Genomic DNA, 12,406 nt, shown 5'->3' on the forward strand with positions numbered 1-12,406 from the left:
CTCTGAGAGAGGGATGTGCCTGTGACAAGCACGTTGTGTCCTATGTGGGTAAACTGACAAGAGAACCCTGGGGTGCTATGACACCCAGTTTCATGCCACAGCCCTTCAACTTGGCCTTCTCACAAAGCTGATCCGAAAGTGAGCTCAGCATGAGGACTATTCTACATTGGCACCATCTTTCTGGAAGTCGGAGGGTTAATTTTTTAAACTAAAATACAAAAGGCAGAATTTGAAAAACGAATAGCATATCTATCAGTTATGTATGTCACACTCATTGCTTTATTAGTGCCGTAATAGGAGAGAGTAGTGATAGAAACACTGAATTATTCTTCTGGCATCTATGGAGCATATCAGCAAGGCCAGGAGTGCCAGATTATAGAAAAGGAATCTCAAGAGTTCAGAAGTGTATTAGCTTGAGTTTGTTAGTCCATCTGTCTCTTTAAACATATTAACAATTATCTAGGATTGAAGTTATATTTAAACTTCTATACAATATAATTAAAAATAAAGTGGAGTGGAAAGTATTCTGCACTTTCGGAGATTGTCTTGCCAGTTCTGACATCCCAGTATCTTAGAGATACAGTTTTGAACTATGTGGTATTCTATTTGTTCAGTTTTTAAAACATTTTTAAAAATTGTGAATTAGTTGGTAGTTTTACCTTTCAGATCATCCATTTGTATTCAATAGTTTAAGTTTCTTATCAACCACCCTCATATAACTTTACCTACCCCTCCTTAGATTTCTCGTCTTGTGGATTACTATCATCCCCTTTAGCCAAGTTAATACCTGCCAACCCTCTAGTCTGCTTCATCTTCCCTTCCTTACCCTCCCTAAAGGGATAATCACTTTAGTCTGTAACTTTTTGTATGAAAGTTTTGTCTTTTTTTCCTTCTTAATAACAACTGTCTCATAATATTTGTCCTTTCATAATTGACTAATTTCACTCAGATAAATATTCTCCAGGTCGATCCGTGCTGTGAGGTGTTTCATGGTTTCATAATTGTTTTCTAGTTATGCATAGTATTATGTTGCTATACTAAAAAGTTCTTTATTCATGCTGTTGATTGTCATTTAAACTGTTTCCATGTCCTTACTATTGTGAATAGTGCTGCAGTAAACATGGATGTGCATATGTGTATATGTCTGTTCCTGTTATGACTGTTCTTCTTTATGGTATACGTCCATCAGAGGGAAGACTGAATTATTTGGAATTTCTATGCCCAGTTGTTTGAGGCAGTGTCCTATCTCTCTTCAGAGTGGTTGGACATGTTTCTGGTCCCAACAGCAGTAGAGGAGGGTTCCATCTCTCCACAACTTCTTCAGAATTTATTTTCTGTTTGATGTGTTTGAAACTTAGAATGTCATTGTCAATGTAAAGCGGTACAGGGACAGTGAATTATTTAATGTGACTCTTCTAGTCTGAGTCTCTGTAACTCACACCCAATAACCTTTTCCTGCATGGGTGTGTGTAAGAAGGTAGGGGAAGATGTGCAGAGGCCTTGATTTGAGGATCAGATAACAGAGTACGTTATGCTTGTATGAAAGATGTCCTCTGGGAAGGAGGAGAAGGAATATTGTTACCAGCAAGAACGCACCTTTGTGGAGAACATCTTGTATCCTAAAATTCCTATACAGCGAACATCCTTGTGGACTGGAGAGCCTCTGGGCACTTATTTGAGGGAGCTAGGTTTGCTGACTCATGGAGGTGAAGGGCAGTGCCTTCAGGCTGAGGCTTATTGGAAAGGGGTACCTCTCAGGACATAATTTGGGGAGCTGGGTTCCCTGACCCATGGCACGTAAGTGGAAGCCTTTCTGTCGAGATGTTCAGTGGAACGGTGTGCCTTTGAGCATGTATTAGCAGCCCTGAATGAACTTTGTAACACGTCCTGACTGAACGTCTGTGTCCTGAACATTTATCACCAGCCTTAGAATCTGTTAGCTTCCTTAAGAAGCCTTTTAATCATGAAGATTGCCTGTGAGTTCTGTTTGGCCATTGCATCAAACAGTAGAAGCTAAATTAAAAAGTAGAGAGTGTTGTTTGAATGACAGAACATGCAGGCTGTATTTGTTCTTTGCTTTGATTTGCTATTAGACATCCCTAGTGATTGTCAAAAATGTCTTCATGTTTGTTACCAATTTGCATGTTATCTTGGCTGAAACGTCTGTTCATGTCTTTTGCCTGATTTTTAACTGGGCTAGTAGAGTTTCTCTTGTCGAAGTACTGCACTTTCCTGTAGCTTTTAGAGATTAATGTCTTCTCCATTGTGTGATGGCCAATCACCCCCACTCCCTGCCGTCATTTCTTTGCTGCTGTGGCTGTGCCCTGGACTAGGGCCCTTACGATTGCCCCTATTTTCCTATTGATGGTACTTATTGCGCTGGGATTTTTTTTCTGATCCATTTTGAGTTCATTCTTGTACATGGGTGAGGTATAGGTCTGGCTGTATTTTTCTGCAGTTTGAGATCCAATTTTGCCAGCATTATTTGTTGAAGAAAATAATATTTTTGTCCCTTCGTCGAACATCAGTTGTCTGCAGGTAGATGGATTTATTTCTGGATGCTCTATTCTGCTATAATGGTCTATTTACGTGCGATTTACTTGTCCCAGGCTGCTTTAACTACTGCGGCTGTGGAAGAGATTTTGGCATCAGCAAGTGAAAGCCTCCTATTTTGTTCTTTATGAGAAGTTCTTTGTTTTGCTGGGACTCTTCCCTTTCCATATAAAACTAGTAACACTCTTCCCCTCTCCCCCGCCCCCATTTCTTTAAGGAATGGAATTGAGATCTTGATGGAAATTGCCCTGTTTTTGTTGATGGCTTTGGGTCATATTGACATTTTCACAATGTTAAACCTTATTATTCCTGACCACGGTTTCGTTTCTGTAGTTTTCTTTGGACCAGTCTTTTGTTTCAGTAGATAGGTTTATTCCTAGGAATTTCATCTTTTGTTTGGTTATCACAAATGGTATTGTTTTCTTGATTTCATTTTTTAGGATTCTCTTCATTAGTCTACAAGAATCTGATGAATTTTTGCATGTTAGTCTTGCTCCTGGCACATTGCCAAATTTTCGATTGTTTTCAACAATTTTTTGTCCAGTCCTTTGTGTTTTCTACATACAAAATCACATCATCTGCAAATAGTAAACACTTCTTTTATTTTTAGTGAATTTGTATTCCGTTTATTTTTTTTGTTGTCTAATAACTCAGGCTAAGACTTCCCACACAATGTTGAATAAGAGTGATCATAAGCGGCATCCTTGTTTGCTCCCATTCTCAGTGGGAATCCTTTCAGTTTTCCAAGTTGAATGCGATATTGGCCATTTGTTTGCATATATGGCTTTATAGGTTTGAAAATATGTCTTTTCTATTTATTTTTTAAAGCAGGGATTGGATATTATCAAATGCTATTTCTGTGTTGATCAATATGATCATGTGGTTTTTATATTTTGTTTTGCTAATATGGAGGTGCCAGAGCTGCAGTGCATGCCCCTGCCATGGGATCCTGCAGCCACTGCACCCTCACCCCACCACAGGCTGCTGCTTAAGTTTAAAAAAAAAACGATGTCAAGTGTTTCTAGATTTGGGCAAAACTCATTTCTCATTTGACCTTGCTGTCTTTTTTATGCTTCTCGCCTGAAAAGTTATTCTATGAGTTGTCTTTGAGTAACTGACTCCCGCCGGCCTCATGTGTGTCCGGGCACAACTGTGAACCGTAGGGTTTTTAGTAGCTGCTTTTTAAAACAGGAGCCAACCATGACTTTCTTCTGAGGCTCCTCTGTGGATTTAAGCGCCAGTCTTTCAATGAGCAACCCAGCAAGTTAACTATTGGAAACACTAAGGGACTAAGATCACCCTAAGGCAGTCAACGTATTGTTAAGGGAATTAAAGCAATAGACACTAAACTGCTTATGTACTACTGCGAGGTCTCTTCAAAGATGATGAAGATTCCTCGAGAGTTTGAAAGAACCTTGACATTTGCCAACATTTCCCTTTTGACTGGTACTGCCCAGGGTTTGCTTAACATTTGATATAGAAAGGTGAATGCCTACTTGGGGAAAATTCTTTTTGATGTGCTCCCCCCCACAAGTTTATTTCCAGTAGGATCTATAGAATTTTCTCTAAAATTATGTCTTGTTTTCCACAGCAACCAAATATTTCTATGATAACACATGAAGTTATGTTTGACCACTCTGTGGGACAATTATGTTATAATGGTAGAATTATTAACTTCAATGCAATAGAACTGGTTTTACTATCACTGTATCTCATGCACAGCTACAATGGAGGTTTATTTTTTGGTTGCAAAAGTGCTAAACAAGTTTAGAGGAGCTTCCAGAGTATGATGGCGTAGGAAGAAAGGCCTGGTCATCAAAATCCAAAAATCAGTCAGTGAAATTCCTATGCTCTCAATGATCTGCCACTATTCATGGGGATGCCACAGAATCAGGCAGTGCTTCATTCCTCTTTACATGCCATTGCCGGGCAACAACTTGAGGATAAGTTACAACAACTCTTGCTATGAAGCAACCTTTGAAGATGACATTGCTTGCATGGAAAAAGCTGATCTTGTTAGGGGGAATAGAGAAGGCCTCAACAAAGTGGTGAGTTTAACTGGATGCTGAAGAACAAGAAGGCATAAATCAGGAAAATCCTACTAGGAGTAACGGGCTTTACTTCAGTGCTTTTCAAAACAGTAAATTCTGTCCTCAGAAATCTTAAAATGGGCTTTAACATTGACTTAGAATGATATTCCCCTCCCCTATTTCTTTATTTTTAATTTTTTGGTCTTCCATTTAATATCAGTCTTCCCTAGTAATTTCTAATCAGGGAGTTATTTTATTTTATCATCCTGAGCTTCAGTATTTTCCCATCATTTATGATTACTCTTCTGTTTCCAGTTATTACCTTTCTAACCAGCTTCTCCTTCAAGGGGAATAATTTAATATACTGGTAGCAGATTCAGTAGGAAATTAATGCAACTTCACTGGAAAATTTTCCTATGCTGTTGAGCTCCTTTTAGTAATTATTTTGATGGTTTTATCATTAACTTTTTAAAGAAGACTAATATATTTAATTGCCATTTATAATTGTAGCGTATCTGTGTTTCAGTGTTTGATATGAGTCTAACAGTAATTAAAACTTTGCAACATATTAAAGGTTTTAAAATGTTTTCTAGTCAGAGAAACCAGGGAGACCAGAGAAACAAATCTACAGACACCCATATGTGTATAAGGAAGAGGTTTCTATACAAGAGCAGTTGAATATTGAGAAAACATCCCAGCCCAGTCCAGATCAAGTCCATAAGTCTGATATTAGCCCATATGTCTGACACCAATCTATAAAGTCCTATTCAGACTCACAAAACTCATGTAAGGATGCCAAATGCAGGAAGATGACAGGTCAGTAGGTGGGAAGTCTTGTAGATCCAGTGGTATTGTAAGCATCTCAGTGCTGTCAGGGGTCTCCACGTGGCTTCTCCAGGTCCAGGGTTCTGGATGTATCAGGATATGTCCATGTAGTGTCTCCTCAGGGATGTCTCCCAGGGAGTGAGCCTTGTCAGTAGAGTCTTCAAGGAAGTGAACTGAGAGAGGGAGAAGGGCCTCCAAACAGGACAATCCAGGAATTCCCAGAATCCTCAGGAGAAGCCCATGCCCACACAGAGGCCTCATTGGTTATGTCTTGATTGACAGGTAGACTCCACTTCTTCACTCATAATCCTCTTAAGTCCCAAATTGACACCAAATTATGTAACTACTACAAGGGTCTTCTGACTTTAAGTAGGTTAATGGTGAAGTTACCACTCACTTTGCTTTATTTTACTTTTTCACCTTGTTCATTAGAAAAGAAATCTCTGTTCACTGCATACTAACATACCTCACAAGATTTTTTGCCATTAAAATAATGTTGTCACTCCTTACATAAACAAATATCGAAGCCCATATTAAATTGGGGTATAAGGTTAATGTAGCCCCCAGTCACGCAAACAGGTAAAGCACTTGGATGCTAAATTCAGGATAGAGGTTACAGTCCATTCAGATTAATCTCAAAAGAAAGGTCTGAAAAATTAGCCATTGAAAAACCTATGGGGCAGTTTTACTGGGAGACACATGGGGTTAGAATGCGTTGGAATAAACTCAACAGCAACTGATTTGATTTGGAGGGTTGATGAAGTCAAGATGCTCTCACCATCGGTGGTTCAGGTCTACCATCTGTTTTCATATCAAGAGTTCAGCCATGTAATTTGCATACTTTACAGCAGCTCAAGTTTTATGACATGATTTCCATTGGCCAATTACATCTTTTTCACCTGGTCGTGATGCTGCTATCATAGGACTGCAGTTAATTGGTCAAAGGATTCCTAAATTTCAGAAATGCAGTTTTTAGAGTTTATTATTGATTTATACCCATGCTAAAATTCAAAATTATATTCAAGCTATACATGAAGATGATTGATCATATATTCCTATACTCATTACCACATTTTATCTGCCAGTTTGTGGTACGTTAGTGCAGGGGTTCTCAACCTGTGGGTTGCAACCCCGTAAGGGGTCAAATGACCCTTTCACAGGGGTCATCTAAGACCATCAGAAAACATATTTCCGATGGTCTTAGGAACCGAGACAATGGACCTCTATCCATCTCCAGGCGGGTCCGCTTACATGCAGATATGCTCGCATAAGAGTAACTGGTGTATGACATCATCACACCAACCACATCATGTACACCCTGTACAAATACAGGTGTATGTGACAGGGTTGGCATCATAATGTACTTATGCAGACCAGTCATACATGTGTAGAAAGCAACTACTGTGTAGAAAGCAGGTGCTGTGTTGAAAGGAACTTAATCTGGATGCTGATCAGTCTTTATATTCAGCTGTGGTTGATGTGAATGCTGTCCCCTTTTGACAGTAGCAGGTATGTAAAAAACAACAACAGAATAGTAAATCATAGGAAACTTTAATGTCTGTATTGACTGAACTCTGCCATATATCATCTTGTGTAATTGTTATATATTATTTCCATTAGCAATCCATCCCACGACAATGGATCGTGTAGCTAAGAACCTTAGAAAGGAAAACATAGTGAGGATTTTTACAGTATGGATGTACTTCAATAATTCCAGCAGGAATTGAGAAACCGCAGTGTGTTATTTGTTGTGAAGTTCTGTCAGCCAAAACTATGAAGCCGAACAAACTAAAACTAAAGCACCATTTTGATAACAAGCATCTGAGCTTTGCTGGCAAGGATGCCAACTATTTCAGAAGCAAAGCTGACGGATTCAAGAAAGCCAGGCTTGATACGGTGTCAAGCACCACAAACAAAACGTAGCAGCCCTTGGAGCTTCCTCTTTGGTGGCACTCAGAATCACCCGAGCTGTGAAACCTCACACCATTGCTGAGGACTTACTGTTGCCAGCGGCCAAAGACATTGTTCAAGTTAGGATCATCTTCTACTCCTTAGTAATATTCTGTATTTTCCCCAGCTGCTTTATATTGCCTTCTATTTGTTTATTTGTCAGGTTTGAGATAACCCAACCTATGTAGTCTACACTTGTCTTAAGTAGGAGTGGTAGATTTTGTATTTGTCTTTCATTTGGTATCCATGTTAATGTGGATTTAGTCTTATCTCCTATATTGAAGGATCTATTGATAGCATTTATAATTTTTATGTATCCTTCATCTAAGAAGTGATGAACATATGAGTTTTCCTTGAGGCCATCCTAAGTTAAATTACCCTTACCATAGATTAATTCTGTGCACCATCCAAGATTTAGAAACACTGTAGGCGTGCCAGTGATCTTAGTATTAGTGATTTGTAGGGGTGGTTCTGTGGTTCCAAATGTAGTGAAGGTTTGTGAGTCCCTTGTATATAAGTGTGTTTGGGGTATCGCCATCTAACTGTATATATTGTTTCTTCTAGTGGTACAGCGTAATTGTCGATCATGGTCGGAATTGCCATAGTGCAATACATGAACTATCAGCTGAAATCCTGGCAGTCACCAGAAATCTGCTTATGGTTCAAGATCTAGCTTAAAAAAATTTTTTTTTATTAAAATCTTTTTATTGGGGCTCATACAACTCTTATCACAATCCGTACATACATCAATTGAGCAAAGCACCCTTATACATTCGTTGCACTCGTCATTCTCAAAATTCACCTTCCACTTGGGTTCCTGGAATCAGCTCGTTTTCCCTTTTTCCCCCTCTCCCTCCCTTCCCGCTCTCCCCTTCCCCCTGGTCCCTTAATAGTTTATAAATAATTATTATATCTTATCTTACACTGCCCGGCGTCTCCCCTCACCCACCTCCCTCAAGATCTAGCTTTACTACTTCATTCCATGTACTAAATATCCCTTTCCATTGGTGATAATATTCCTTATGTCCATCTACGTATCCTTAAGTAGGCTATGTGTATTTTCACAAGTACTTTTCAACCTATTATCAATTGAGTGATGTTTCAGTGTCTCCAATTCATATTGCAGCTCTCCTAGTTTAATTTGAAAATGTTTCAGGGGTTACGTTTAAAGTTGACATTTTGTATGTATGATATTACTATATACAGTTGTGCAAATTATTTTGAAACTGTTTGCCAATTGGCTCATGTTTGCTTGTAAAGAATTAATATTCAGCATTGCATCTTCCATGTGTAATTGATCTGCTTTCATTTCCTGTATTAATGGCTCCTGTTTGCCAGCTATCAAGAAGTTGATAGCCTGTTCTAATCCAAAAAGTAATCGCACAGGTCTTTGTAAAGGTTTCCTATCTGGTGGTGGCCTATTTGACCTATTTGGCAGTATGTGGAATGTGTAAGCATTTGCAACTAATTTACATCCAGGTAAAATTATGTGATTCAAAATTGTGGTTTGGTGAAAGAAAATGTAGTCCTTTGTACTAGGTAATTATATAGAGATTCATAGGATTGAACCTGCCTAATTTCAGGTGCAGATAACTTGAGTCCTAAGGTAAATGCTGGCTTATAATGCAATATCCGGAGGCATAGAGTTGCATTGTAAGTGGTATATAGCACTGCTTGAACTCTGCCTCTCTAGCTCGGTACAGTAGTGAGCATTCAGGTGCTATTATTGTAATACTCATGTAACTACTCATGAGTAGTTGTCCAGAAGAAGAGCTGGGGTGGCATGGTGATTATGCTTTGGACTGCCAATCGCAAGATCAGCAGTTTGAAACTTCCCACCTTTCCATGGGAGAAAGATCAGGCTTTCTACTCCTAAAATAGTTGTAGTCTTGGAAGCTCACAGAGTCAGTTCTACTCAGCCCTATAGGGTCGCTATTCATCAGAATTTACTCCATGGCAGTGAATGGTTATGCCTGCAGAAGTGTTACTAATCTGAAACCCTTGTGTTGAATAGATGGGTTAGTTCGGGTAGACTAGAGAAAGAAATCCAGGGAGATTCATATGTGAATAAGAAAGAGGTTTATATATAAGAGCAATAGAATATTGAGAAAACATCCCAGCTCAGTCCAGATCAAGTCCATAGATTTGATATTATCCCATAGGTCAGATACTAATCTATAAATTCCTCTCCAGACTCATACAACACATGAAATCGCGCCAAATGCAGTGGGTGGAAAGTCCTGTAGATCCAGTGGCAGTGGAAACATCTCAGCGCTGGGAGGGGTCTCCATGTGGTTTCTTTAGCTCCATGGCTCTAGCATAGCTCCATGTGTCTTGTCCCCAGTAATGTCTTGCAGGGAGTGAGCATGTGTCCTGCCTCCAGTGAGATATTTATCTCCTTAGTCCCTCCAAATGAGGTCATCAAGCTGCAACTTGATCAACAGGCTAAAGCCCACCCCTTTACCCTTAAGTCTCAAATTGACAACAGATTATATAACTACCACATAGACCCATCTCTTAGTATTTCATAACATTCTTTTGGGATATAGTATCAAGGAAATTTGGCCATGCTAACAGAGCTGTAATTTGGTGTTTATAAGCAGCATTCATCCACATATTATCCATTATTCCAGCATATTCTTCAACTGGATACATAGTGAAAAGTTATATTACTTCTGGAGAGTTTGATATTTGGAATTATGAAGGTAGTTCTATGTGTTTTTCTAGTAATATTGTTGCTGTTGTATTTCCAATCTGTGTATATGCTATTCTCTATATTTGGGTTAAGTATACTTTTTTTGGGTTGAATTTGATAAATTGCTATTCATTGCACTGGTGAGGAAAAACAATTTTGGCTAGACTAAGATGTAGTCTTTGATTTATGGGAATGAAGGCTAATATCAGTCCTACCAATATGCTGTATGTCTTATTTTCTATTATCTCTTTATTCCAATGTAGATTTGTAGCCATTCCCATTATGCTTATGTCTTTAATGTATTCAGCATCTTTGTGGTGGGTGATATTTTGTAGATATCTATTACCCCAGTGTTGACATATGTTTCTGTCAGTATTATCAGTGACAATCTTTTTCTAGAATTTAAATATATATTTATAATATTCTAGTATCAAAGTTTCATCAAGTGGGGTGTTTATATGTGAGAACTTGTCACACTATACCATGCCAACATTTATAAAACGGAAAATTCAGAAATCCTGTTAGTCTATGTTGATAGTACATTATCCCATTTCGTCTATAGCTAATTTATAGTCATTGAGACATCAATATGGCAAGCCTATTGGTAGAGGTAAATTCATTCAGGCAATTTGGGTAAATATTGTCCTGCTATAGCACTACTTATAATACATCTGGACCTCTTCATTTACCTCTTCCAAATCATATATTGATAATCAAAATAGTCTTGTTTCTAAAATAACATTTGTATTTTCATATATGATCCATACAATTGTAATACATAGTCAATACCTGTGCTGAACGATGTGGTAAACTTTATTATTTTGTATCCTTACTTAGAAATGTTCCTTCTGGTGGGATGTTACATATGGATCTATGTGCTGTCTTTCACTGTATGTTAAGCTTGTCTATTCACTGTATGTTAATCCTTGGTAATCTAACAGGCAAAAGGATTTGAGCAATATCCCATGCTTCCTTCATGGCATTGGTCAGTCAAACAAATTAGTCTGACTAAGCCTGGACTAGTAAAACCACACGAATAAGCATATTCACTTATGAAATTAGAGTTTTACCAGTAGCTAATAGGTACATCAGCCCAATCTGTCCAGTGTGGATTCATTCCTTTCCTGATATGGTATGGTATATATCTTTAGGAAGATCTATTCAAGGCCTGTGTAATTTGCCATCTTGCTTATAGTTTAAGATTTGAAAATATTAAAATCAAATTCCCTGTGTGTGGGAATACTCTGCCATTGTTAGGTGGTATACTGCTTTTGGAGTTGAAGTGCCCCCATGTAACCTTGTCTTATTTGCAGTATTTCTATTACTTACACTAGTCATACTTCCGTTATCATTGCTAAGCATAAAATTTATCACAGCACACATCACCTAATGAAATATAACTGTCTTCTTCATTATTTTCAAAGCTAGTATGGTCAAATTCTTCTACATTGAACAAATAAGTTTCCCCAATTGAATAATTTCTATTAATGCAAATAATATTTCTGTGCTAATATTTTGTTTAGCATCTTTATCATTAACCAAAAAGAATAATTCCTTATCAAACCTACACGGAGTTCCTATATTAATTACACTCACTACTTGTCGCTTATTATTGTGAGTAGCATGAAACTTAACCTACTTATCATCTTAACACAGTGTAGGCCAAAAGCAACAACCACTCATGAACTGGCAATCTCAACCAAAGTTTGTATATATGTGCGTGCATTGAGAAAGTTATCGATCAACTTGGTGTTCCTTATTTGTATTGCATCACTCTAATCTCTACTTATTTTGTCACATGGCATTCTTGATGTGTCTTTAAAAAAACAATTTTATTAGGGGCTCGTATAACTCTTATTACAATCCTTCCATCCATTGTGTCAAGCACATTTGTACATAATGTTGCCATCATCATTCTCAAAACATTTGCTTTCTACTGCAGCCCTTGGTATCAGCTCCTCATTTTGTCCCCTCCTCCCCGCCCCCTCCTCCATGAACCCTTGAAAATTTATAAATTATTATTATTTTGTCATGTCTTACACCATCCAATGTCTCCCTTCACCCACTTCTCCACTGGCCTTCCCCCAGGTAGGAGGTTATATGTAGATCCTTGTAATCTGTTTCCCCTTTTGCCCTCACTTGTGATGCTGTGATGCTTTCTTGGTAGATAACTGCTTTTGATAAAAGTTCTTTCTTATACACATATGAGTGTTACTGAATTTATTTCTCTAGTCAAACCGGCTTAATGCACTTGAGAAATCCAAAGTTGCCAGTTTTGATCGAGGACCTCTGTGACAGGTTTTTAGCACCAACATGGCACCTGTAAGATGTGAGTGGAGTTCAGCCTGCCAAT

The 12,406-nt window shown here is 38.2% G+C and overlaps 1 protein-coding gene across 1 annotated transcript in view; it reads left to right on the forward strand.

Moving 5' to 3' along the window:
• Positions 1 to 12,406, forward strand: part of RGS7 (regulator of G protein signaling 7) — a 348,752-nt gene that overhangs the window by 55,624 nt on the left and 280,722 nt on the right. The window lies entirely within an intron of this gene.

The sequence above is a fragment of the Tenrec ecaudatus genome, chromosome 8 (assembly GCF_050624435.1).
Source record: "Tenrec ecaudatus isolate mTenEca1 chromosome 8, mTenEca1.hap1, whole genome shotgun sequence".
In the NCBI taxonomy this organism is placed as follows: domain Eukaryota; kingdom Metazoa; phylum Chordata; class Mammalia; order Afrosoricida; family Tenrecidae; genus Tenrec; species Tenrec ecaudatus.